Genomic DNA, 26,801 nt, shown 5'->3' on the forward strand with positions numbered 1-26,801 from the left:
TCTACTGATAAAATTCAAAATTGAGGGAGACCCCCAACATGGTTTCAGTATGTCTCTATGCATAAGTTCCCACACTTCTTAACTTGTGTGCTGCAAATTCTAGTCATTTTCTTCCTCTGCAATCTAAGCCCCAGATCCTCAATCCAAGAGTCAGCCTGGTCCCTCAATGTTCATTGTACAAATTGATGGCCTGGGAACTTTGAATGAACTCAGTAGATCATAAGGCTTTCTTCTTTTCTGTACCATGTCTTAGGAATTAATTTTTTGTTTCCTGCTACCCATTGACTTGAAAATTATTGTTTCCTCTATCTCTCCATACTCCCATTTTAAGTGACAAGATAAATCTAGTTTGTACCCTATATTGGACATAATTTGAAGATAGGGTTAGTTTTTCACTGTCTGCATTGAAGATGGATTCAAGATTGTCAATTTTATAGACATCTTTTATAAGGGAACAATATAAAAGATTATCATATTTAACACATATGACTGATGACTGAGATTATGTACAAATTATTTGACATAGACATGCTTCCATCTCTCTTGGGTAAAACTTCATGTGTGATACAAGAACGTAAATACTTCAGAGTAACATAAACTATGTATTTTTCATTTTTGCATCCCACACATGATTTTCCAAAGCACATTGATCATATTCGGTGCCAAAGTCTGTGTCAATTCCTCAAGTTTCTTTTCATACATGTCATGCATTATAAAATTCTTCCAAACACTTTGATTTAAAACATCAATAACAATATATTCAAACATTTAAAATTAGCTGTCTTTTTTCATAGGTATTTTAAAATTAACAATTTGAAATTTTAGCAAAAGTGAGGTGCTATGTAACTCAGTGAGATGCTGTCTGAAAAGAAAATAAAAAATAGGACTGGGGATGTGGCTCAGTGATTGAGTGCCCTTGAGTTCAAACCCTTTGTATCCCCCCAAAATGTAAAATGCTGTTTTCATATAAGTGGACTCTCCTAGGTCCAAAGCTTCTAAAATATTCAGGAGAGAATTTGTTATCTAAATACTAAGTGATTTTCTATAATAAACCTTATTTACTTTTAAAATATTTATTGAATTTCCTAAATAAATATTGCTCAAAATTAATATAAAGTTAAAAATGTACAATCAAACAAATGTTGATGATTTTAGTATTATATTTTCCTTGGATCAATATTTTAAACACACAGTCCTTTCAACATTGTGTTAATGTATTTTCTCTCAATATTTTTATGTATATTATGGATGTATGATTTTTTTTTCTTTCAAAATTAGCCAGTTGTACAGTGGGATGATAGTATCAACTTCCTCATCATATGATTAGGAGTAAAAATTGAGAGAATTCCTGCCAGGCTACCAAAAAATGATAGTGATGGTGATGATGTTATCATTGTGGTTATTTTGATAACAATTGTGTATTATATTTGTGTGTGTGTGTGTGTGTGTGTGTGTGTGTGTGTGTGTGTGTTACTAGGGCCATGAATATGCTAGGTGAGTACTATATTACTGGGCTAAGTCCCCAGTCTTTTTTTTTTTTTTACGTATTTTGAGATGGCCTTGCTAAGTTGCCTAGACTGCCCTCAAACTTGTTATCTTCTTGCCTCAACCTCCTTCAGAGGTGGCATTATAGACATGCACCATCATGCCTGTTTGGTATTACAGCTTTTAAAAGTTTTCATTTACTATCATGAACACTAAGTCAGAGATCTATATGACCTTGAAAATATGATTTTGGGTTATTATGTCATATCCCATATTATATACTATAATTGAATCTTTTATTTTTTTCAAGTTAAAAGCGAAAAAGGAATGTTGGGTTTTTTCATCCTCAGATGATTTGTAAATCAGAATAAAACATTGACATTTTTAAGGAACACAATGATCCTTTACTGAACTACCTGCTCTTGTCTCCACACTGTCCTCCAGTTATAGAATACATGATTTCTATAATTTATTCTGAACTTTATTTGAAACTGCTAAGAACTATAAGTGCTTTAAGTGATTAGCCAGAAGCTGTGAAATGTTTTTAATTTTAAAAGAGCAAGGATCATCCCTTAATAGAAGTTATAATGAATAATGATTTAAACTATAAGGAAAATTTGCTTGTTGTCAGCCATCCTAGAATTCCCCTCCTCTCCCTAACTTTTTTAACTCTGAAAAAGTTATGTTAAAGAGAACTTTTAGTTTTTTAAATTGTTAGGATTTTATGTAAATATCAATAACTATTGTAAGCCTGAAAATTTTCATGACCAAACAAGAAATACATTAAAAGTAGAAAAGTCTGATTAAGGTTCACTACTGCATTAATTTAGAAAGTATGTGGAATTCAGGGAAAATGTTGGTATTAAATAATTAAAACTGAATATTGCTTTTCTTTCCTACAGAGGGACACAGTCTTGTGCCACCCTCTTCTCACAGCTGATTCCTTTTTTGGGTTTTCGAAGGGCCTGTGCATCTTTCCAGCTGGCAGGATTCTGCGAAGGGACGTCTCCATTGCAGGACTCAGGTCCTGCGGTACTCAGGTCCTCTAGTGCCCCTAGCCAGGTGAGTCTTTCAGGACACTGCCACTGCTGGTATCCAGGTGGGAAACGAACGGGGTCAGGGGAGGCCACTCTCCAAATCCTCTACACTCCCCATGTGCTGCCACTCCTGGTCTAGCATGCCTGTCTGGAGCTGGAATGGAGGCCCAAGTGAGGGGATGGGGCCTCCTTCAGAGGGGGCAGGGGGCGGAAGGGGCGAGGTGAGCAGGAGTTGAAGGGCGGGGGCCGTGGAGGGGGCGGTGTCCCTGGACGGGGCAGAAGCTTGTCTGTAGGAAGCAGTGCTTGCATTGAGGCCTGTGCTGACGGACCCACCCACCAACAGACACGTGGAGAGAGACCTTAGGACCTGCTCAGGCTCTGGCTGAGTGGCAGGAGTCCCTGTGGAAGGGACAGCAAGGAGGTTTCTGGAGCCAGACCCAGGGAGGTGGGGAGGCTAACAGCGGGCTGGAGGTGGACCCAGGCTTAGCCACTTCTCCTGGTTGGAGAGCTGCGCTTTCCATGGAGTACCTGGTAGAACATAAAAACTGTGTAACTGTAGGTTTGGCTACAGCTGAGGCTTGATGAAGTCTGTTGCATCTTTTCCTAGAGGCTGGTCTTCTGCATACCCATGGACATTTAAATTTCTTTTTGTTTTAATTAGCTATACATGACAATAGAATGCATTTATGCACTTTGATATATCCCATGGATATTTTTGCAACAAGACTGGCATTTAATTGGGCGTAGATCACATTCAGCCAAAAAAGGTCCTGGATTGCTGTTTATAATTTCATGTGGAAATAGTCTAGGAGGTTTAGTGTGGCTCCATGTCTTCCGTGTACACATTATTCTTCTGTGGCTCTTGTACACCAATGGTATTGTGAAATTAACCTCCATTTGCAATTTATTTATTATTTAGATACTGAAAGCCTTGCTAAGAGAATTATTTTGTAATTAACAGAGTCCCAACCAATCACAGCAGAGAGGTTTGTACTGACCAAATGAGGCAAACACCATTTGCAACCTGCAAAACTGACTTTGTAACAATTTGAGCTCTTCCTGCACTTTGCATCTCTTTTATGTCTGGAAGTGCTGACTGATTCTGTGCCCCCTTTGTACTCTTCTGCTCTTTTTTTTTTTAAAGACTGCTTGAATAAGCTTTTTTTTTATCTTGTGGAAGATTTACCATTTACCAGTGAAATTAGGATCTAATCTAGAAGTTTATTAATTTAAATATAATTGTATCTTTGATGTTTGAAATGAATTTGCATGCTTAAGAAGTCTATTAATATTTGAAATAAAGCAAGAAGGGAAAAGTAGATCTGAAATAGTTAAGCTACAGAAAATAATGTTGAAACTTAGTCTTTAGCTTTCAAGACCCTATTACTGACTTTGCCAAGTTTTATTCCTAATGTCATGCTGGTCGCATTCACATTGCATGATTTATCATTTTACATGTTTTTGTGCGTGGGATTGGACCCAGGGCTGTATGCATGCTAAGTAAAGTAACAATGAGCTATACTTCAGCTCCTAATATTAATTTTTAAAAGATTCTGTTCATTTCAGCTATTATTGTTTTATACATCAGTGGTAGTTTCCAGTATCTTATGTTGTCCACAGTGCTTAGCAAGATGATAATATCACTGGGCTCTGAGCCATTGTTGCTGTTGTAAACAAATTGAAAAACAAAAATGAGAATTCATTCTAATTCAAAGCCTACAGGGCTATGGGGTGGAGCCAAAGTCTTAATTAACAACCTTATGACTCCCTGTAGGGAGGGGGTCAATTCCTGGGACAGGAAAACCCTGGAGGCAGGGCATGTTCTTGGTAAGATAGAGGGCTCTCTGGAGGGCAGCAGAGCACCTCACACATGCCTTGGTCTACTGCCTGCGTTCAGTAGGGCCGTGGTACCTCATCTGCCCCCATTCCAGCTGCCTCCACCACTTCCCGTGGCCCTTGTCTATCCCCATGTGCTTTTGTTCTGCCTGGACACCAGACACTCCAGAGGCAGGTGCTCTCACTTCTTGGGGCTCACCAGGGCAGAAGGGGAACTGCCTCCCTGGGGCGAGAGAGCAGAAAACATTCTGGCATCTCTTCCAAGGGTTTTGTTTCTACATGGTTCCCTGTCTTCTACCAGAACCCAGTACCACATGGGCTCAGCCTCTTCCCCACAGACCAGTGGGCTCCATTCATGCCCTCTGGATGTGTGAGTATCTGGGCTCCACTTTGTGCTTTGAAAATTGACACTTTAGTCTTTTGAAGGCCTTCTAAAAGATCAGGGGTGGAAAAAATGCCTTGTGGCTAGTTCCAGGGAGGCTGGAAAAATGCTAGCTGGGAATATTTTGGCTCCAGCCTCACAAAGATGCCTCTTACTGACACATTGTATTAAAAGGGTTTGAAAGTAGAATTGCTTGCACTTCCCATCTCTAGAAGATTGGCAAGACCAAGCAGACATTTGTACTAGAGCAAAGAAGTCTTCTCTGAAACATCTATCTATGCAAGCTCTAAGGTCAAGGAGAAGATAGTTCAGGCCAATAAGAGGCCTTACAGTGTCAGGTGACACTTGTGGTTCTTTGTGTTTCTTCTTTGCAGAAACAAATCCTTCCTCAGCCTTTCACCCTTTTGGACATCAAGGAGCAATGGGAACAGTAAGTCTGGTTGGGCTAAAGGGTTTTAATAGGGATACCTCAGAGCAATCTTCATTGAATAAACTAGATTACTAGTCTGGTGTGAAACAGCTCCCTGGAGACTTTTGTTTCCTCCAGGAAGCCATGTCACATCACATGTGTGGATGACTGGTAGTGAGGGGGGACATTAAAGGCTTCAATCATTGAAGAACAAAAATGTCTCACAAGCTTGTTAAAGAACAACTGAGAACTGTAAAACACTTTTCAAAAGCAGTGAGAATACTTAATACAAAATTTCATCTACACTGTGTTCTCATCACTGATTTAACTCTCATCTTCTAGAAATGTCATGCCATCCAGTTGGTATAGGCATTTCTTCTTGTCCTACAGAACCACAGAGCTCAGCCAGAAGCTGAAGTCAGAGAAGGCTGCAGCCCTGCAAGCCGAGAAAATCTAAGGGTTTTACATCACCATTGGTTCAGAGAGCTTGGAGAGGAGGAGACGACTGTCAAAGCCAGTAAGAGCCCTGCTTGTGGGTTGTTGGTAGAGGACTTAGGCCAACCAGTTTGGTCCCCATCCTTGGTGCTAGTGGGGATCCAGCTGGTTCTAAAAAGTACCTGCATGAACCAGCACCTGTCAGAGACAGTTCACTGCTGCTGTTCCTTAATGGTACTGATCACTCATGGTTATGTTCAAGACCAAATGAGAACTTTAAAAGCACTTTAATAAAGGATTGAAAATGCAGAATAAAAAAATATATTCTGCACCATTGGGAAGGCCAGTGGGATAGTGGATTTTTTGGGTGGAAAACCCTCCTAGGTTCTCCAATAGTGGGAGTCCTGGAAAGACCAAACCTTTTAATGGGAGAGATTTAAAAGCCATAACAGATCTGATGAGCCTTTTAGCTGTGGCAAATAACAAGGGATGCAGGGGTAAACCCCCCAAACCAGGTGGGTCCATGTAGCATATTGTCTGCCCTTCAGAAGTACCCAGAAGCTGCATTTTTACAAATCTTGATTGGGTGGAAAGAAGACCACATTTTCAGAAGTGCTGTTGGAAACACTATAGAAGGCTTCTATCAGACCTGTTTTCTGTGTGGACCTGGGGGCTTTCTCAGGAGTACTGATCTCCACCCTCATTATGGAATGTGCACACTGGTTTTCCCTTCCCCTGTTTTCTCTTCTCCTGACTTAAAGTCTCCCTGAGCTTTCACAGCAGTAGCCATGACTCTCCAGAGCAATGGTTATGTCTCCTGGGCATGGTGTTACCATTTTGATTTGCTTACATAAAATACAGTTTCCTAATTTTTTCACCTTCTTGAATTCTTTAATACAATTTTTGATTTCAAGAGAAAGGCAGGATTCATTATAAAGTGTACATTATATGATTCAGAAGTATATGAGGCAGCAGGATGAAAAGTTCAAGGCTAGCTTTTTAACATAGTGGGACCAATTTTTCAAAATTTTAAAAAGGCTGTAGCTCAGTTTTAGAGCACTTGTGTGGCAACCTTCATAACAGGGGAGGAGGAGTTTAATTGAATTTAGAAAGTTGGGAAATTGCTTTGAAAAGAAAAAGAAAAAAATTCACCCATACTATTTCCATCTATAATTAAGTAAATTATTATTTTACTTATTTTTCTCAGACTGCTTTGAAATATGTTTGAGATCACACTGAAAAAAATATCTATGTGTGTGTGTGTGTGTGTGTGTGTGTGTATAATATATATATATATATATATATATATATATATATATATATATATATATATATATATCACTTTAACTTCTTAATTTATAAATGGTAAACAAGTACACTTTGAACTAGAAAAAGCATATACAAGGAACCTGGAAGATTTATTTTTCTCCTCTTCTGCTTCCTTTTGTTCATTGCATGTGTCTTTGGGTTTGTGCCCTGTAAAACTTCCTCTCTTCTGTATAGGCTCAAATGAGTGTTCACTATTGAAAGCATGAGTACAAACTTATGCATTAAAAAGAAATGGTCAAATTTCTTAATGACTGCCTAAGGAAATTTTTACTTTACTTTTTCATGCTGGGGATTGAACCCAGAGGTGCTGAGCCACTGAGTCTCATCCCCAGCCAATTTTTATATTTTCTTTTGAGAAAGGGTGTCACAAAGTTGCTGAGGCTGGTGATGAACTTGCAATCTTCTGCCTCAGCCACTCGACCTGCTGGGATTACAGGAATGTGCCAATGTGCTTGACTTGGCTATGCAATTTTTTAAAGTTCTGATAATGGAATTTTAAATATACTTTTTGAAAGAGGCCACATTGAGGAAAATATATTGAAGTATGTGTGGGCAACATGACAGGATTTCAGGGTTTTCTTCAAAACAATGCATAAAGGGGAAAACTAATTGAGACAGAGATGAAATAAAATTGGCTACAAGGTGATAATGGACTGAGCTGGGTGGTTCAGTATTCCTCCCCTCTACTTATGAGTTTCTTTAAAATATTCCATCAGTATGGAAAGAAATAGACATGGAGACATGTGCCAGGGGGAAAAGAAGATTATGTATTCCTCTCAGTAACATTCTTTTTAGCAAATTAGTAATCATTTTCTTTCTATCTGAGATGGAATCTATAAAATCAACAACTATTTTGTTGCATGTATCATGGTTCAGCAACTTCTCCATTGAAAGCCATTTGAATTCCAGGTATCTTTCCCTATAGACCCAGGGCTGACTGCCTGACTACCATGCCTTTTTATTTTCTTGTGTCTGCTATGGAGGGTGGGCAGTTGAGGGAAGCTCAGATGGAAGCCCCAGGCCTAGAGAATGCTATTCAAATGTCTCAAGACTGAACTTTGGCACAGTCTGGCTCGGCAAATAACCAGGTGGTGACAAGCAACTTATTTCAGGTAGTGGGAACCACTTTATTGCTGGGCAGCAGAGGTATATATACCCATCTGATTACACACAGCTTGTCTCAATTAGCATTATTTAGATACAGTAGTCAGCCAATAAGGAATCTCCACCATCTTACTGGCTCGGTGGTGTTGGCTCACAAATCACTCCTCCTGGCAAACTGCCAGGGGCCATCTTGACTTGTTTGTGGCCCTAAACAGAACTTTATACCCAGCATCCACTGCCCCTACTTGCAAGTGACTTTCAGGGCTATGGTATGGTGTCCTTTGTGAAGGGAGCCCACCAGTGTTGTGCAATGTTTGTGATAGTTGGTAGCAGGGAAGTGAGCCAGTTTTTTCTTTCTGGGGCCATGACGTTTCATGTCACAGGGGAGCAGAGACCCTCAGGATATGGACATAGAGCTTCCATATTCCTGACAGACATGGCTAATAGATTGCAGTTCTTTCCCATATTGGAAATCAGCCTCTTCTTCCAGCAGCCCCAGGCTGTCAGTAGCAAGAGTTGTTTGTTTTTTTCTTATTAAAATTTTATTTTTATTTTTATTTTTTTTTACATTTGAATCAGATGGGATATAATTTCTCATTTTTCTGAGTATACAGATTGCAGAATCACATTGGTCATGCAGTCATATATATACACTCAGCAATAACAATGTCTATTCTGTCCTTCCTTACCCCCTACCCCTCTCCTTCCCTCCCATCACTTCTCTCTACCCAATATAATGTGACACACTTCTTTTGTTTTTTCCTCACATCATCATACATGTGTTCTGTATAACGATGAGGGTCTCCTTCCATCTTCCATGCAATTCCCCTTCTGGCTCCCTTTCCCCTCCCACCTCTCTTTCCTATCTAGAGGTAATCTTCATCTCTTGTTTGTCCTCCCTACCCCACTTTGAGTCACCCCCCTTATATCAGAGAAGACATTTGGCATTTGTTTTTTAGGGATTGGCTAACTTCGCATAGCATCATCTGCTCTAATGCCATCCATTTCCCTGCAAATGCCATGATCTTGTTATTTTTTGGTGCTGAATAATATTCCATTGTGTATAAATGCCACATTTTTTATCCATTCATCCATTGAAAGGGCATCTAGGTTGGATCCACAGTCTAGCTATTGTGAATTGTGCTTCTAAAAACATTGATGTGGCTGTGTCTCTGTAGTATGCTCTTTTTAGGTCTTTTGGGAATGGACTGAGAAGAGGAATAGCTGGGTCAAATGGTGGTTCCATTCCCAGCTTCCAAGGAATCTCCATACTGCTTTCCAAATTGGCTACATCAATTTGCAGTCCCATCAGCAATGTATGAGTGTATCTTTTTCCCTGCTTCCTTGCCAGCACTTTGTTGAGGGCCATGATAAAGTCAAGATGGCACCTGGCACTTTGCCAGGAGGAGTGATTTGAGAAGTAAAGCCAGCGAGCCATTAAGATGATGGAGATTCCTTAATGACTGACTGCTGATGTTAATTAAGTTAAGCTGTATGTAATTATTAAGATGATGACGATTCCTTAATGACCAATTGCTGTATCTAGATGATGATAATTGAAACAAACTATGTATAATGAGTTAGGTATAAATACCTCTGCTGTCCTACAAAAAATGGCTCCCACGGTTTCAACCTTCACAAGTTGCTTGTCACTCACTCCCCTGGGTATTTGCCCAGCCAGACTGGGGCAGCAATTGTTGTTGTTTGACTTCATAATGGCTGCCATTCTTACTGGAGTGAGATGGTATCTTAGAGTAGTTTTAATTTGCGTTTCTCTGATTGCTAAAGATAGTGAGCATTTTTTCATGTATTTGTTGATTGATTGTATATCCTCTTATAAGAAATGTCTGTTCAGGTTCTTGGCCCATTTGTTGATTGGGCTGTTTTTTGTTGTTGTTGTTGCTGTTTAACTTTTTGAGTTCTTTGTATACCCTAGAGATTGGAGCTCTATCTAATGTGTGAGGGGTAAAAATCTGTTTCCAGGATGTAGGCTCCCTATTCACCTCATATAACATTTCTCTTGCTGAGAAAATCTTCTCAGTTTGAATTCATCCCATTTGTTGATTCTTGGTTTTAATTCTTGTGCTATAGGTGTCTTATTAAGGAACTTGTGGCTTAAACCCATGTGATGGAGATTAGGGCCAACTTTTTCTTCTATTCCTAAATCCTTGATCCATTTTGAGTTAACTTTTGTGCATAGTGAGAGATAGGGATTCAATTTCATTTTGAGCATATGGATTTCCAATTCTCCCAGCACCATTTCTTGAAGATGCTATCCTTTCTCCAGTGCATGCTTTTAGCAGCTTTAACTAGTTTTAATTTTGTGGGTTGGTCCCTGTGTTCTCTATTCTGTATCATTGGTCTACCAGCCTGTTTTGGTGCCAGTCCCCTCCTGTTTTTGTTACTATTGCTCTGTAGTATAGTTTAAGACCTGGTATAGCGATACCATCTATTTCACTCTTGCTGCTTAGAATTGCTTTAGCTATTCTGGGTCTCTTATTTTTCCAGATGAATTTCATAATTGCTTTTTCTATTTCTGTGAAGAATGCCATTGGAATTTTGTTCGGAATCACATTGAATATGTAAAGTGCTTTTGGTAATATGAACATTTTAATAACATTAATTCTGCCTATCCATGAGCAAGGTATATATTTCCATCTTCTAAGGTCTATTTCTCTCTTTAAGGTTCTGTAGTTTTCATTGTATAGATCTTTCACCTTTTGTTCTTATCTTTAAGTATATTGATGTGGTGAATTACATTTATTGATCATGTTGCATGATCTTTTTGATATGTTTTTGTAACTAATTTGACAGAATTTTATTGAGAATTTTTGAATCTATGTAAATTAGAGATATTGCTTGATATATTCTATATATGTCAATTAAGTCTAAGTTATTAATTGTGTTATTGAGTTCTATAGTTTCTTTATTCAACTTTTGTTTGGAATATCTGCCCAGTGGTGAGAGAGGTGTGTTAAAGTCACCCATGATTATTGTGTTGTGGTCTATTTGTTTCTTGAACTTGAGAATAGTTTTTTATTTTTTGGATGAACATAGCTACACCATTGTTTGGGGCATATATATTTATGATTTTTATGTCTTGTTGATGAATGGTTCCCTTTAGTAGTATGTAATGTCCTTCTTTACCCCTTTTGATTAATTTTGGCTTGAAATCTATTTCATTTGATTTGAGTATGGACACCCCTGCTTGCTTCTGAGGTCCATGTGAGTGGTATGATTTTTCCCTACCTTTCACCTTCAGCTTGTGTATGTCTTTTCCTATCAGATGAGTCTCCTGTAGGCAGAATATTTTGGATCTTTTTTTTAAATCCAGACTACTACCCTGTGTCTTTTGATTGGTGAGTTTAAGCCATTATCATTTAGGATTACTATTGAGATATGGTTTGTACTTCCAGCCATATTTGTTTAACTTTGTTATTTAACTTGATTTGTTTTTTCCTCTTTGATTAGTTTTTCCCTTTACTACCTCCCACTGTTGATTTTCATTGTTGTTTTTCAGTTCCTGTTCGTGTAACGTTTTGCCCAGGATGTTTTGCAGTGCTGGTTTTCTAGTTGCGAATTCTTTTAAATTTTGTTTTTTGTGGAAGGTTTTTATTTCATCATCAAACTTGAAGCTTAATTTTGCTGGATACAAAATTGGTTGAACCCATTATCTTTCAGCGTTTGAAATACGTTGTTCAAGGATCTTCTAGCTTTCAGCGTCTGTGTTGAAAAATCAGTCGTTAACCTAATTGGTTTACCCCTAAATGTAATCTGCCTCCTTTCTCTTGTGGCTTTTAAAATTCTCCCCTTGTTCTGTATTTTGGACATTTTCATTATAATATGTCTTGGTGTGGATCTCTTGTGGTTTTCTACATTCAGTGTCCTGTACGCTTCTAGGATTTAGATTTCTATTTCATTCTTCATGTCTGGAAAGGTTTGTAAAATTATTTCATTGAACAGTTTGCTCATTCCTTTGGTTTGGGCCTCTATACCTTCCTCTATCCCAATAACTCTTAAATTTGGTCTTTTTAATATTATCCCAAATTTCTTGGATGTTCTGCTCATGGTGTCTTATCAACCTTTCTGAGTTGTCTAGACTTTTTTTGAGATGGTATATTTTGTCTTCATTGTCTGATGTTCTTACTTCTAGTTGATCTACTCTGCTGGTGATACACTCATTTAAGTTTTTAATTTGATTTATAATTTCCTTCATTTCTAGGATTTCTGCTTGAATTTTTTGTATAACCTCTATCTCCCTGTAGAGTTGTTGTTTTTGCTTCTTGGATTTGTTTCTGTAATTCATTGTCAAAGTGATCTTTCATTGTCTGCATTTGCTGTCTAAGGTCTTTCATGAGACTCCAGAGCATCTGAAGCATGTATATATTGAAATATTTATCTGACATTTTTTAGCTACCATCTCCTCTATTGTTGACTTGTCCTGCATTGTTTGTGTTCCTTTTTTTCCTTGTTTTTTTTCATGATATTCACATTTCCTTCCAGCTTTGTGTGATTGCTTGTTATTCTTTTCTCCTATAAATTTGTGTTGCTTTTGTATAGCTCCAAGATCTCTCCTTTGTGATGGGAGACAATGTCTAGAGATGTTGGTTTCAATTGCAATATAAGTAAATTCATTAGCTTCATAAAAGGCATACATATTCTTGTGGCATGTAGAGAACTGAAGGTTGGATGTAGGACTTTATGTTTAGGGGGAAAGATTTGAGGATATGGGGGTTAATATATGTTAGCTACTTTGGAGGAAAGCTCTAATGAAGGTTGTTATTAATAGGAGTATTTTGGGGTAGCTAAGTACTTAGGAAGACTATAAGAAGCTTAGAAACATTCACATATTTGCATTTAGTAAATTACACATAGTAGAAATAGTAATGCTTGGGAGGTTGGGAGGGGAACAGAAGGAGGAAGTAAAGTAGAAAGAAAAGAAGAAGAAAGAAAAAAATGTACTCTTAGAATTCTGTTTTCTTCTCTTCTAGTAGGTGGCATTGAGCTTTCCATGTTGAGTCTCTTCCCTCAGGACATAGGAAGCAATTCATGAAGGGCAGCTCTCCTTCCCCTGCCAGGTGCCTCTCCAATCCTGGTCTCTTTGGGTTGCTCCTGGTCTCTATCCCTCTCACTTTTCCTGCTCACCAGGCCTCAATTACTGGGACTCTTCTCCACATCCCTGGGTTTACTCTGGCATGTGGCACCTGGGCTGCCCCATGCTCGTGAAAGAAAAGGCCAAAGTGAGTGGGACCACTCTTCATTCCATGCCTGTGGGAATTGAAGTGCCCTACAGGAACAGACCCCTAGGTTTAGTCAACTGAGCACTCTCTGTGTTGGATAGTCACCAAGTCATCACAGCTGTGGAGAGAGGGAGTTGGAAAATGGCAACCTGTTCTGACTTATTCCCTCTGATAGCCACACTAACTGAAAGCTGTTGAGAACAGTTTGGGGTTACCACAATGGGGGAGGGCGAGTTGGAGTTCTGGCACCTTCTCAGTTTCACTGGGCTGATATCACCCACAGAAAGCTGGTGAGAAAGGTTTTGGTTATCACAGCAGGGGGGAGGGGGAGTTGGAAATCAGGCACCTTTTCAGTTTCACTCAGCTCTGATTTTCACACCCATCGAGAACTGGCGAGAAAAGTTTTTGAGTTATCACAGCTGTGTGGAAGAGGGGGCTGGGGGTCACACACCTGTTCTGTCGATTATCTTACTGCCCTTTAGATCCACCAAAAGTTGATGAGGTAGATTTTTCCAAGATGGTGACCTCCTGTTTCCTCATGTCCAGTGAGGAGGAAGGAACTGGGATGTTTCTCCACTAAGTCCAAACATCAGTCCTGGGTCTGGTGCCCTGTGGAGACACAGGTCACAGTCTGGTGTGCTTTATCTCCATATGATCTGAGACTCTGCATCTCTATGCTGCCAGATCTCTGTAGTGCTCAATTCCTCCCATCTGTGGCGAGCTACTGTTCTGTTGGCAGGGTTCTGCACATGGAGGAACTCAGAATTTCTTGAGTTCTGGACTGTGTTTTTGACCTGCTGCTGTTTAAAATCCTTTCACAGGCTCCATGAAGCTTAAATTTGTAGGTTGGGGCTCCTAGGAGGGGGAGTGTCTGTTCACTAACTCAGGGTACCTCAGCAATGAGTTCTCTAATCCTCCATCCAAGAGTAGTTTCTTGAAATAAAACCTGCCTGCTGTTCTTAGAGGAGAAGACCCTTGTGGCTCATCCAGTGGTGTTTTTGTCTTGTAGCCCCTAAACTCACATCTACCAATGCCTGAGCAGTTGAGTCTGATTTGTCTTCAAGCATGAAAGAAAAGGCCAAGGTGAGTGGGACCAATCCACATTCCATGCCTGTGGGAATTGAAGTGCTCTATAGGAACAGTCCCCTAGGTCTAAAATATATATTGACTAAATAGATCAGGGGTTGCATTCTGAAGGCTGAGTCACCCTTGGGGCCTCAGTGCCCACTCAATCTGCATTAACAGGAAAGGCCTGAGTCTGAGCACTGTGGGCTGGTTTCCTCACAGCAGGCCATACCTCTGAGCAGCATGGGTGGTCTTGCAGCCTCTTTCACACTTGGCGATTTCAGTTTTTCCTCCAAGGTTATGTGAACCAGGAGCTTCTCTGAGCCAATTCCCAGGCTTCAAAGTTCACTATAAAGGCACACAGACTCTTTGCTTCCCATATTCTGGGGAACAAAGATGACCCAGATGGCAGACTGGAATCTCAGCATGAGGAAGCCATCGTTCCCCTTAAAACAGGTAAAGGAAAAGGCAGTGGGACTCTTATTGTCCTCCTGTAGCAATAGTGCCACCAATATGGTCCTGTCTATTACCATTGGTCTCTCCAAAGGAGGAGTTTTGGTTTCCAGTGAGACAGAGCAACACTCATCAAAGTGCAGGTAGGGCCTACTCCAATGTGTCAGCTCCCATAGTCTGGCAGTCCACGAGCCATGTGTATCCAGGAGGGGAAGCTGGTTGCAGCTATAGGAGAACATCTGCCTAAAGGAAGCAGCACCCTGACTTGTGAAGTACACATTTTTCTCTCCAGGCAGCCCTTCTGACTTTTCTTCCCAACACACACAATAATGCTGTGGATTATAGACACTAAAGGTGACTCAGAAAAAGACTGAGCTGGCAATGGATCAGCCCAAAGCAACTCTGACACACTGTAAAGCATTGTCCATCCCCTATCCACCCTGGACTTCTAAGTATGTCTCAAGCAGGCCCTGCAGAGGTTGATGACTCCAGGACATGGCAAGGTACAGTACACAGAAAATAATCACATGGCCTTTGGAGAGAAGATTCAAGGTTCTGTGGGCACAGTCAGGCTCACTGCCCTCAGCCAGGTGTGACGTGGATGCTTACCTATATCACTCCTAATGTGAGTACCTCCAGAGCCAGTCCACTGAGCTTTTTTGAAGAGTCCAGCATATAAGACCTTTATGCATGTTCAGCCCAGAATGGTGTAGATCTCTGACTAGGTCAGCTGTGGTCTGAGGCAGTGGCAAGGCCCAGGCTTTGATCTTCAAGATACAGCTTCACTAGCTGGGACAGCAGCAGATTATTTGCTCACTTTCCTCCATAGTGTTCTTTGTGTTAGATGTAGGTGTGACAAAGAGACAGTTTAGAAGGGGGTTTAGAAGGATTTCTATGCCTGTGTAGTCACCACACAATTATAAAATGCTAAGCAGACGTGTGGAAAATTGTAAACAAAGGCAGCACCAGAAGTCACTCTGGCAGGCAGTTAATCTGCTTAGTCAGTTACCTCTTATGTATTCAGTGCCCCCCACCAAGAAGCCTAGAGCCTGGGACTGGAAAGGCCAAGGGGCTTCTATTTCGATGGATTGGTAATCAAGTGTCTACAAGCCCTTCATTTTTATTTTAAATCTGCAGTTTGTTACCGAGGGACTTTGTTATTCATCCATTTACTCATTTTATAAGTAGGGAAACTGAGTTTTTGAGAGGAGCTAGCTCCTGGATGGAATTACCTACATTGGTGGTAGAGTCAGACTCACAGACCAGATCTTCTGACCCAGCTCTGGTCAGCCTGACAAAAGAATCCTTCTCCCTCCTGGTTTCCCTTTCATCTCATAGGTAGAGAGGGCCTCACTTAAACATTCTGGGTTCTGGGTTTCTCGTCTTTTTCCCACCTTTGTTTGAGTGGAGGATTGAGTAAGAAGACAAAAGAGCTCTAAGTTGAATGTAAGGTCCATGTGTGAGGAAGGCGTGAACTTTGGGGCATATTTGGGGCAGAGTGGCCCCTGGACCTTGCCCTCTTCTCTATAGCATTGTAAAAGCATGAGCATTTTCCCTTGCATCCTCTCAGCTCTCACTATATGATATTTGTCCTATCTCCCAATGATCTGTGACCCCAAGTCCTCTCTCAGCAGATGCCACCAAGGAAAGCAGCAAGAAAGGCTTGAAACAGAAGTTGTCAGAAGACCAGTCAAACCCCAAGATGAAGAAGCAGCAGCAGCCAGAGATCAGGGAAGGCTTAGAGGGAGCTATTTTATCAGAAAAGCCCTCCATGCCTTCCAAAGGGACATCAAAGGGAGGCAAAGCAAGTGACATCCAAAAGGAAAAGAAGGGGAAGGAATCTTATGACCCCCAAGGGGCCAAAAACAAGCCAGAAGGGGAGCTGGGGATGGTGAAGGTCAAGGTTGGAGATCCAAATGACCCAAGAAGCAAAAGCAAGAAGAAGAAATATGATAAAGGTAAGTAAGCCCATGTCCTTAGTCCCATGCTGAGTGTGTCCGGGCCCCTTAGCCAACTTTTGGTTTTCCACCCATGTAGAGGAAGATCCCTAGGAAGTGATTTGTTCAGGGTCTTGGGGGCAGCTAGTGGCAAAGCCAGGAAAGAATGCTAAGCACCTGGTTCAATGGGGAATGCCAGCTCCCCAAAGCCCAGAAATCTCTCTTTGCATCTGGTAGTCACATTCATTTCCAGCTTCAGGCTTCTAGAAGGTCCAGGCTCAGGCTGTATCCTGACCATTGCAGAGAATGGTATCCTCTACCCCTGTGGCCCATGTCAAATTTTGGAAGAGCCTATTTTTTTGGCCAGCTGTGGGGTGCTTATTGGACCAGAACACCTGAGATCTTTTCATCTCTCTAGACTTCATTTTCTCATTTATTGATACCTCTGCTGGAGACTGCACTCAGTGGGTCCTTGTAAGTCTTCATGCCAGCATAAGTACCTAGAGAATTGAGGCTCAGAGTAGCAGTCTTCTCATGGTCACAGGTTTTCACTGGCTCCAAATTGGCAACCCTTAGCACACTGTGGGCATTGGAGTTTAACCAGTTTGACACAGATTCATTGTGAATCTCTTCTTTCCTCTGTATTATTTGTGGGTATCTTCCATTGAATGGCATCTGTTAGCCTGGGAGAGTTCATCTTTCTGGGTGCCTATGACCAGACCCGCTGCCTGCTGACAGACATGGGGAAAGAGGGTTCCTGAGTGAATGCCACTCGTGAACTTCCATGAAGAAAGGGGGCCCCCATGAGAGCCCTGCTTTCTGGGCAGCAGCAGAACTTGTGCTGAAGCCCAAAGCTGCTATGAATGTTGTCATCAAGGTGCCACAAAGAAAAAAGTGTGTCATGGTGGGACTCTGAACATCCCTTCAGAACCCCATAATAAATGTGCCTGGCAGTGCCACAGCCAGCCTGGCAAAGCTTGCATATGATCTGTATGTGATCTATCATTTCCTACCACCCCGTGGTGGATGCTGTAGAGAGACTGTTATAATTTGAAAAGAATGACAAGGGGAAGGGGGAAGTGGGGTTGGGGTGCAAAAGCTGTGCATGTGGGCATTTCTCCCTGGGGTCAGTTCCTGTGGTGTAAGGTTAGAGCTCTGTTTAAAACGCACCTCCGGCAGGTGCAGACAGGCTTTCTTCCTGTTAACAAGGTGCTATATTCAATGACCCTCAGGTGGCATCTGCAAATACATGGTCCAATGACCCATGTGGTGTGTGAGAGGAAGTGGGCATCTGCAGCTCCAATGGCTAAATAGGGGTATGCAGTCCTTCAGGAAGTCTGATCGATCCCTATTCCATTGCTCTGCCTCCAGGCTCATATAGGGCCTGGACCAGTGCTGGAAACAGCAATGCTTCCTCTTTCCTAGTGGAGTCATCCCTGGAAGGAGAGAAGATGAGATGGAAAAGTCACAATACTTTGGGATTTTATGGCTTTACTAATGAAGTGCACTTGTAGAAAAATTCAGAGAGAAATCAAAGGAATCTAACAGTGTCGTGTCTACCCTGGAGCCATAGTACATGATCCTGCCTTGCCCAAATTTCCCCCTACTGGGGAAAATATTAAAAAGCAGAATGACTGAATTGATAAGGTAATCTATGGAAAAGAAGGAACGAGCCCAGCCATATGCTCAACACTTATAAATCAAACTTTATTAAAGACACTTCAATATTTTACATGATTTTCAATGTACATTGTACCAAAATTTCTATAAATAAATAACTCTGTACATAAAAGTAATACTTCCTGTTTCACATTGCCTCTCAGAAGCAGCAGATTCACATATTTTGTGAAAGTAACATTAATAAGTTAACTGTTGAGGACAAAACTCTAAATGTGCTTACCTTCTGGAACAATGATAACCTCTGATAGAAACATCTTACACAGGTAGCCATTTGGCTAATATCTCCCCTTCAGCTTTTTGGCTAAATAAATGTAATTTGACATTTTTTTAAGGACCTTATTTGTTTCAATGTAATTTTCAGTGAATTGGCACTCATAAGATGGTTAGCTACAGGTCTCAAAAGTGAAAACTCACCCAGGTTTAGGGCAAAATCTTACGTAATCCACACCCATTCCTGTCTGTGTGAGGGAAGGGTGTGGACAGGCCTACTCTGGCTCCTCAGTAGAAATAGCCCTGAAGGGTGAGAACTTGATCTTTTTTATCCCCCAATGTAATATTATATTGGTAGAATTAAAATGTCACTATTGAAAAATGCACAGCTACCAACACCAGTAGCCTTTGCCTTAATAAAAAGCCTCAGCTAACAATCCGGCAACATGGACAAAACCACATTTGCTTTTAACAAAAAAATGAGGTTCAGAGAAGGAAGAAAGCCTAACTGTTCTGACCCATGGTGTGTGGTGGATTAGCAACACCCATCCCTAGGCACCACTGCAAGGATGATGTGGAGATTCTCCTCCGTCAGGCTGGCTGGGCTCCTGGCCATGCAGTGCACTTGGCTGTGTGCTGTCTGCTGTCTGTGGATGTGGGCTGAGAGTTTGGGGCCTGCTCCTTGGAGTAACTGTCCATGTCAGCATTGCAGTCACTGCACACAAGAAGGTCACTGGGTTCTGAAGGAGAGAGCGAGCAAGATCAGAAGCACTTTTAGCTCATCTCCATCCCCGCACAGATAACAGGCCATCCACTCACACCCAAGTGAGGTCAGGCTCCCCCATCAAACACCTTCTCAGAAAAGTCTGGGGACATGCCACATTGTTAGTGGAGACAAGTCTTTCATGCTCACATGCCCAAGATCAAGCTAATCTGGTACTTAGAGAATGTAGTCACACAACTTTGATCACAGCCAAAAAAAAAAAAAAAAAGAAAGAAAGAAAATGAAAACAAAAGCAAACCCCATCAGTTGAATTAGGTACCATGCAGGGTTAAGAGTTTTCTTAAAAACTAGAAATTTAACTTCAAAATAGCCTTGGTGAACAGATACTAAAATCTCCCTATGCTGCTTATTATTCTGGAACATTCTTGCTTAGGTTTACTGTACCATAAATAGTATCTAAGAGACACACTCTTCTAGAATTAAAAGGGCACCAGGCCAGACTTTCCTGTTTATATACTAAATACCAAATTCAGAAAGAGTACTAGATGGAAATGGAGGCATCTCCCCTCTTCATTTAGTGAGTAGGTCAGCCCAGATTTTGATTTCAAAAACGCACTGCTTTTCCTGATGAAAGCATCACCTACCCATCTCAGGTGGACCAGGTGTTCCAGTAGCTTTCTCTGTCAATTTTCCAGGGTTCTTTACTGTACCTAACACAGAGCTTGGGCTGCCTGTGTGTGATGCTGTGAACATCAACCTCTGGGAAGAGGCATGAATCTCTCAGACACACAATTGCAACAGATTCCCCGGTTTAGAAACTGCTTAGTATGTCTCAATAAGCCTTAGGAACAGAATGGGCAGAGCTGCTGCTGTAATCTTTCTATCAATGATGGGTTATTACTGTGCAACCACGAAGCTGGCAATGGGCCTATTTTCTAGAAACATCTTCCCAGCAAACAGTCCTTCAGCATCTGCAACCATGTTAGAGGAGCAGCTCTCACAGGATCGGCCTTCAGCCTAGCAAGCACTCATATTTTCCACCAACTGAAACAACGCCCCCTGTAGAGTGGTCTCCCTATGACACTGAAATACAGAGCATATCTGCGTACTGCCCCTGGACTCTCATCCCTTGGTATCCATGAGGGGCTGGTGCCAGAGCCCCATGCAGATACCAATATCCAGAGATGCTCAAGTCCCTTGTATACAATGACACACCATTTGCACATTACCTACATATATCATCCCATATGAGTTACCTCTAGATTAATCATCATGAATAGTAAAATGTAACTATATACATAGCTGTTAGACTGTATTTTTAGGGAATAATGATAAGGAAAAGAAGGCTGCATGTTCTTGCAGCTTCTCTGCCCTGAATATTTCTAGTGTGTAGGTACTCGAACCCACAGATACAAACGGCCAACTGTGTAAGCAGGTGCTTGGATTCGGGGCCTGGGTTGTCCCTTGCAGCTGTTCTTACAGCAGTCCTACCTTATCCCGACTGGGAGACTCATTAATAATCCCAGGCAGTGACTTTCCTGAGACACAGGATGTTAAAAACTCTGCAGAATTTGACAGACCAGGACTGAGCCAAAGAGCAGAGACCTTGGCAGGTTAGCCACCTTTTTCACCTTATGCTGCCCATCTAATGCTAGATTCCTGTTTTGGGAGGAGCCTAAGCAACTCAGTGAGATCCTGTATCTAAATAAAATATTAAAACAGGCTGGGGATGTGGCTCAGTGGTTAAGCACCCGGTAGTTCAATCCCCCAAAACAGACAGAAAAAAATGAGACTCATTTCACATACACATTCACACACAGTCACTGTCATGATAAGGGAAGACCCAAATGGAAGGATGAGATATAAATGATAAATATATTTGTAGAAAAGCCAACACATGTACACATACATATTTCAATACTTAGACGAAAAGTTAGGAAAAGATGTACTTCACAGGACCCCCAAATGAAGTACGTCTTTTGCTTTTGACTTTCTGTATTTCTGAAATATCAGATTTTCTTTGAACCAACATAAGTTGTCTCTCAGTATCTGTGTAGGTTTGGTTCCATGACCCTCCTAACCCAATAGCAAAATCTGTGGAAGCTCAACACTCACATAAAATGGGATAGACTTTGCATAAGACTTACCTACAAATTTAAATTATCTCCAGACCACTTATAAAACATCCAATAGAGTGCCTACACAATACTTCACTTGTGTGCATTTAGGGTGTTATGTAGGATGTAGTCATTTCAAGTTTTGATTTTGGGGAGTTTCTAGAATTTTTGATTTTGAGGAGTTTCTGGAATTTTGCTTTCTAATTATTTTTATTGATTTTTAATCTGTGGAGGCAATTTTCTCAGAGGTCCGAAATCTCTTAATCTTAAAGCAGTTTTGAGGGCAGGTAGGGTCCAAATCCGTTTCAGTTTCAAGCCCTTTGTTGCATACTCAGTATCAAGGCATCAGTAATTATTGGTTCCAAGAGTATAATCAGAGGAGCAGAACAATCAGTTCTTCCCCCAAATCCCAGAAAGCATCTCCTGTTGTGGATGCTCTCAAGAGCTCGGAAGAGTGTAGAGACACTGTGAGGAGTCTTGTGCTACAGGGCAGGACCAAGGTGCGTGTGGCCAAGGGCCCAGTCAAGGGCAGAGGGACTAAGATTTGCAAGAATCCAGGCAGGGCCGCACTCCTCACGAATCCTCATCCCAGCTCCACTGCCATGAGTCAGGCGATTCCGGGCACGTGCAAGGCAACACCTACCTTACAGCTCCTAAGAAGCGGCTCAGGCAGCAGGCGGAGGGGCGGCGATGGCAGCCACAGCGGCAACAGGCGGTGGCGGCAGCAGGCGGAGCAGCAGAGGTGGCGGGAAGCAGGGCTGAGGCCGCGGGAGGCGGGGCCTTGGCAGCCAAGGCAGCAGCGGGATGCGGGGCGCTGGCAAGTGGGGCAGCGGCAGCTGAAGGCGGGGAGGAGGCAGCAGCTGCAGGTGGAGATGCGGTGGCGGCGGCAGCAGCGGCAGGCGCGGGAGCCTGTGGAGCGGCGGCGGGGGCACGCGAGGTTGAGGGGGCAGCATTGGCGGCAGGTGGGGCGATAGTTCCAGTGGAGGGAGGCAAGGCAGAGGTAGCAGCAGGCGGGGCCGAGGAGGTGGCAGGAAGAGGGGCTGAGGCCGTTGGAGGCGGGACCTTGGCAGACGGGGCAGCGGCGGGATGCGGGGCCCTGACAGATGGGGCAGCGGCGGCGGCTGAAGGCGGAGAGGAGACAGCAGCTGCAGGTGGAGCTGCCGCGGTGGTGACGGCTGCAACAGCGGGGGCGGCAGCGTCACGCGAGGTTGAGGAGGCAGCATTGGCCGCAAAGTAGTTCCAGTGGCGGGAGGCGAGGCAAAGGTAGCAGCAGGCGGGGCAGCGGTGGCGGCAGGCCGGCCAGTGGCAGCGGTGGCGGCGGAAACGGAGGCGGTGGCAGGCTGGGCGTTGGCGGCAGCAGGCAGCGGGGTGCCACAGCGGCAGGCAGCGGGGCGTGGGCGGCAGGAGGTCGGAGGTGACCGTGGCGGCAATTGGGTGGGAGGCAGAGGCAGCTGAGGCAGGCAGGTCTAAGGCATTGGCGGCAGCGGCAGTGGCGGCGGAGGTGGCGGCAGGCGTGTGGGCAGGTAGGGCGCGGTGGCACCGCCTGGTCTGTCCTGGCCTGTCAGGGCGCTGGCGGTGGTGTTCTGGTTTCTGCCACCTTTTCCCTGCAGTATGGGGCGGAGAAGACGCCCCTGACATGTAGTTCTGACTGGGTGGATTGGTTCCCAAAGAACTTCTTCTCTGGTGGAGAGGAGAAGGATGAGCTCAAAGCTGAGGATTCTGCTCTTGGGGATGCTGCACAGCCGCAAGTCCTCCATTCAGAGGGTGAGTTGGTAGTGTTGGGTCCTTCTGTCCTCCCTCGGCTCCCCTCCAGTGTCCCAGGTGGCCGCTACCTGGAGGCCCAGAGGAGGGTGATGGTCATGCTGGTCTACCCCTGTGTTGCAGCGCACTTTCTCTCACACTCCCACAAGTGGGCATGGAGCCAAATGCACTGGGATCCCGAACTCTGACAACACTGGCTGGAGACAACACTGGCTGGAGACACACCGAAACCTCCCATGGGGACACAGGCCCTGGGGCATTGACGAGGGGGAACCCACTCTCCAGATCTCACTAGGAGAACTTGTTGGATTCCATCTCCTGCCCTGGCTCGCTTCAGGTGACCTGAGTTTGCATAGATTCCCAGCCAAGCCCCAGGGAGAAGGGTCCAAAAGGGTTTTGAGTAAGGCACCAGGCATTTAAATACTTTACTACTCCAGAGGAGTCTTCGATCCAACACTTTTAGGAATTGGGTACTATCAATCCACCTACTTAAATCCTAGTGACCTGGTGAGTGTAGTTACTGGTGGTATTCGCCTTGTAGATGTGTAGTTAGAAACATTTTCGAAAACGTTGAAAATGTTTTGCAGATACACATTAGTCCATTTCTTTTCACTTTGGGTCAGAAACGATTGGACGACTATATACTGTTTGGTAAAGGGGAAAATAAAGGCAAAGTTGACTTCTTTCATCCTCATTACACACAAAACAAACTTCTAAACTATTATTGTGCACCCCTAGTATTTCTCCCTTTCCACTCTGTTGAAAAAGTCTATGCAAAAAAAGTCTGTGTGATATTTCATAGTTGTGATGTTTTTAAAAAGTACCCTCTTGAATTTGCTTTATTACTGTGTTTTATTTACTTTCCTTCTCACCTCTACAAAGACTTGAGTGTACTTATGATAGGTTTTTAGCAAACTGATTTTAGCTCCTCCCATTTGTTACAAAACCTTGGAAATCATTTTCTTTTTTACGGTATAATGGTGAGGCAAATAATTTTATGTTATGGTTTTATGGATTGTGAATATTGTGATTCTTAATATTTGCATTTACCATTTCTTTTCTCAAGAGAGTTGCCTATCTAACCTGTCAGCTCCCACAAGTCCCCCTCATGTTTTGGACATTTTCTGTATAATTACATTCCTTGTTTATTTTTTCCACAAGAGTGCAAACTTAATGAGGGAAGATTTAATGTTTATTATTCCTCAGAGCCTGGGGTGGGCATTGGAGTAATTTCTGAATGACCAAAACTTCTGGAAATTTTGCTACAAAAGTTTCATGATATTAAATTCGAGATGGGCAAGTTTAAATCCTCAGTAAAAGCAAACAAACAAAACCAAAAAACAACCCCCCAAAACAACAACAATGTGGGTACAATAGAGTGCTAATGCTAGTACTGAGTATGTTGCAGAGAAAATAGCATAAAACGTTTCAGCTTTAAAATAGTTTGAATTGAAAATGATTTAGTGTTTTCCTTAGCTATAAGTAAAGATAGTACCAATGCATTTATAAACATTCAGTTTTTACCTTAGTTTGTTTGTTTGTTTATGCCAAAAGATCAAGTTTTCTAATGTTAATCCAGGATGGAGTTTTAAATTTAAATTCTGAAGATGAAGAGACATCACATTTTTTTTTCTCCTAGCAGGTAGTGTTTTATAAGATGTCACCCATTCTATTTGGAGAGTACCAACAAGATTTATAAAGATGACATTTCCAATAGCTACTTTGTGAATTTCCAGATTTGGGATTTTCCTGGGCCGATGGATTTTTTTGACCCAACCTTTGACAGCAAGATTATATTCAGGGGAACAAGAGCATTGATATATGTTATTGATGCATAGGTAGTTAGAAATAATTATGTTTACTTCTCTTCCCTGGTGGCAAAAATATGTAGAAACAATGGAAAATTGTTTGTCTTATTGTCATTTGTTTGCAGCTCATTTCTCTACCAGCAGATTCCATAACAGTATTTGATGCAATTGCAGAGGTGCTTTTGGAACAGGCATGTCATTGCAATTTGAAAGAATCAGTTGCTTAGGAGATTTAGTTTACATTCTGAACCCTAGTTAGTGAGCACTTAGCATTGGCTTTCCAGTAAATTTTGCTACACATTACTATTAGCTATTATAGTAGTACTACAAACTATCAAAAAGATACTGTCAGTGCCCATAACATAAGATGGACTATGAGAAAGAACTGAGTCAATATATACTAGAGTGATTAGTTTCCTTGAGTGTCTCAATTGAATTTAGTCCAACAAGCATTTATTGAGGGCCTACTGTGTGCCAGGCAGTCAGATGACTGGTACATGTCCCTATTCCCAAGAATCTTACTTTTCATAGCTGATATATTATTTAAGAATGCATTCTGAGTAATAGATCATATATTGGGAACTTTCACATGCATGATCTAATTTAATCTTCACAACATTGTGAAGTTAATATTGTAATTCCTGTTTTATAGATGAGTAAACAGAAATTGCAGAGTTGAAGCAACTTGTTTAAAGTCACACATCTTATAAATAACAGAGCTGGGATTGCTTTAAAAAACTATTTGGAAGAATTGTTCATTTCTCCTTTCCTTTATATTATCAGTATTAAAATTTGAGGCATTAATTTGGGATTTTAATTTTTTTATCTTAAGAAGTGGAAGAACTAACTATTAGTATATTTGAATGTTTGGATATTTCTGAATTAATAGTGTAATATATTTTCTGTGGTTGGGGAAAGAGTTAGTTTCATACTTTCTTAACTCATTCCTTGCCTTTTGTAAGTTTCTTTTTATAAAATAATTTTTATGACTTACAGGATAACTACAGGGAGGTTTCAACAAGACTTCACTTTAATGTTTCTAAAGTCTAGAGAGTTGGGACTGGGGTTGTGGCTCAGAGGTAGAATGCTCACCTAGCATATGTGAGGCCCTGGGTTTGATCCTCAGCACCACATAAAAGTAAATAAATTTTTAAAAAAGGTACTGTGTACAACTAAAATAAATAAATATTTTTTTTAAAAAAAAATAAAGCCTACAAAGTTAAGCCAGACATGAATTTTGAGGGATTTATTCCCAACTCCTTCTTTGACACGTATAGAAATGTTTACCAATTACAGAATTGTTATTCTTAAGGCAGCCATTGGTGATATGAATACAAGATAACATTTAAAGTTCTCAATGGCACAGTGAGAAATGCACTTTCATTTTCATTCTCTGATAGGTATAAGATATTTCCTTAGACATAGTGGGCACACAATTTTGAACACATGAACATTGTGTTCAAATGATAGCACCTTAATTATTTAAGTGTAGATCAATATGTAGTAACATATGAATCAACTTGGAATATTCCCTAAGGAGCAAGTTCCCTTTTGAAAAAAAAAAATGTAATAACACAGAGGTTAATAGGATGTGTTTTTCACTGTTTGATCATTTCTGAATGCACAAAGATTTCATTAATGTTGATTTCACCCATCTTGTCCATGTTTACATGCTTTGATGTTTGAGCCCTTTGTAGTGCCACATTAGATCTAGGGGAACATTCCCCTACGAGAGCAAGTGGAAACTGCTGTGGGAAAATTTTAAAATTAAATTTGATACTTTGTATAG

The sequence above is a fragment of the Callospermophilus lateralis genome, unplaced genomic scaffold (assembly GCF_048772815.1).
Source record: "Callospermophilus lateralis isolate mCalLat2 unplaced genomic scaffold, mCalLat2.hap1 Scaffold_91, whole genome shotgun sequence".
Taxonomy (NCBI): Eukaryota; Metazoa; Chordata; class Mammalia; order Rodentia; family Sciuridae; genus Callospermophilus; species Callospermophilus lateralis.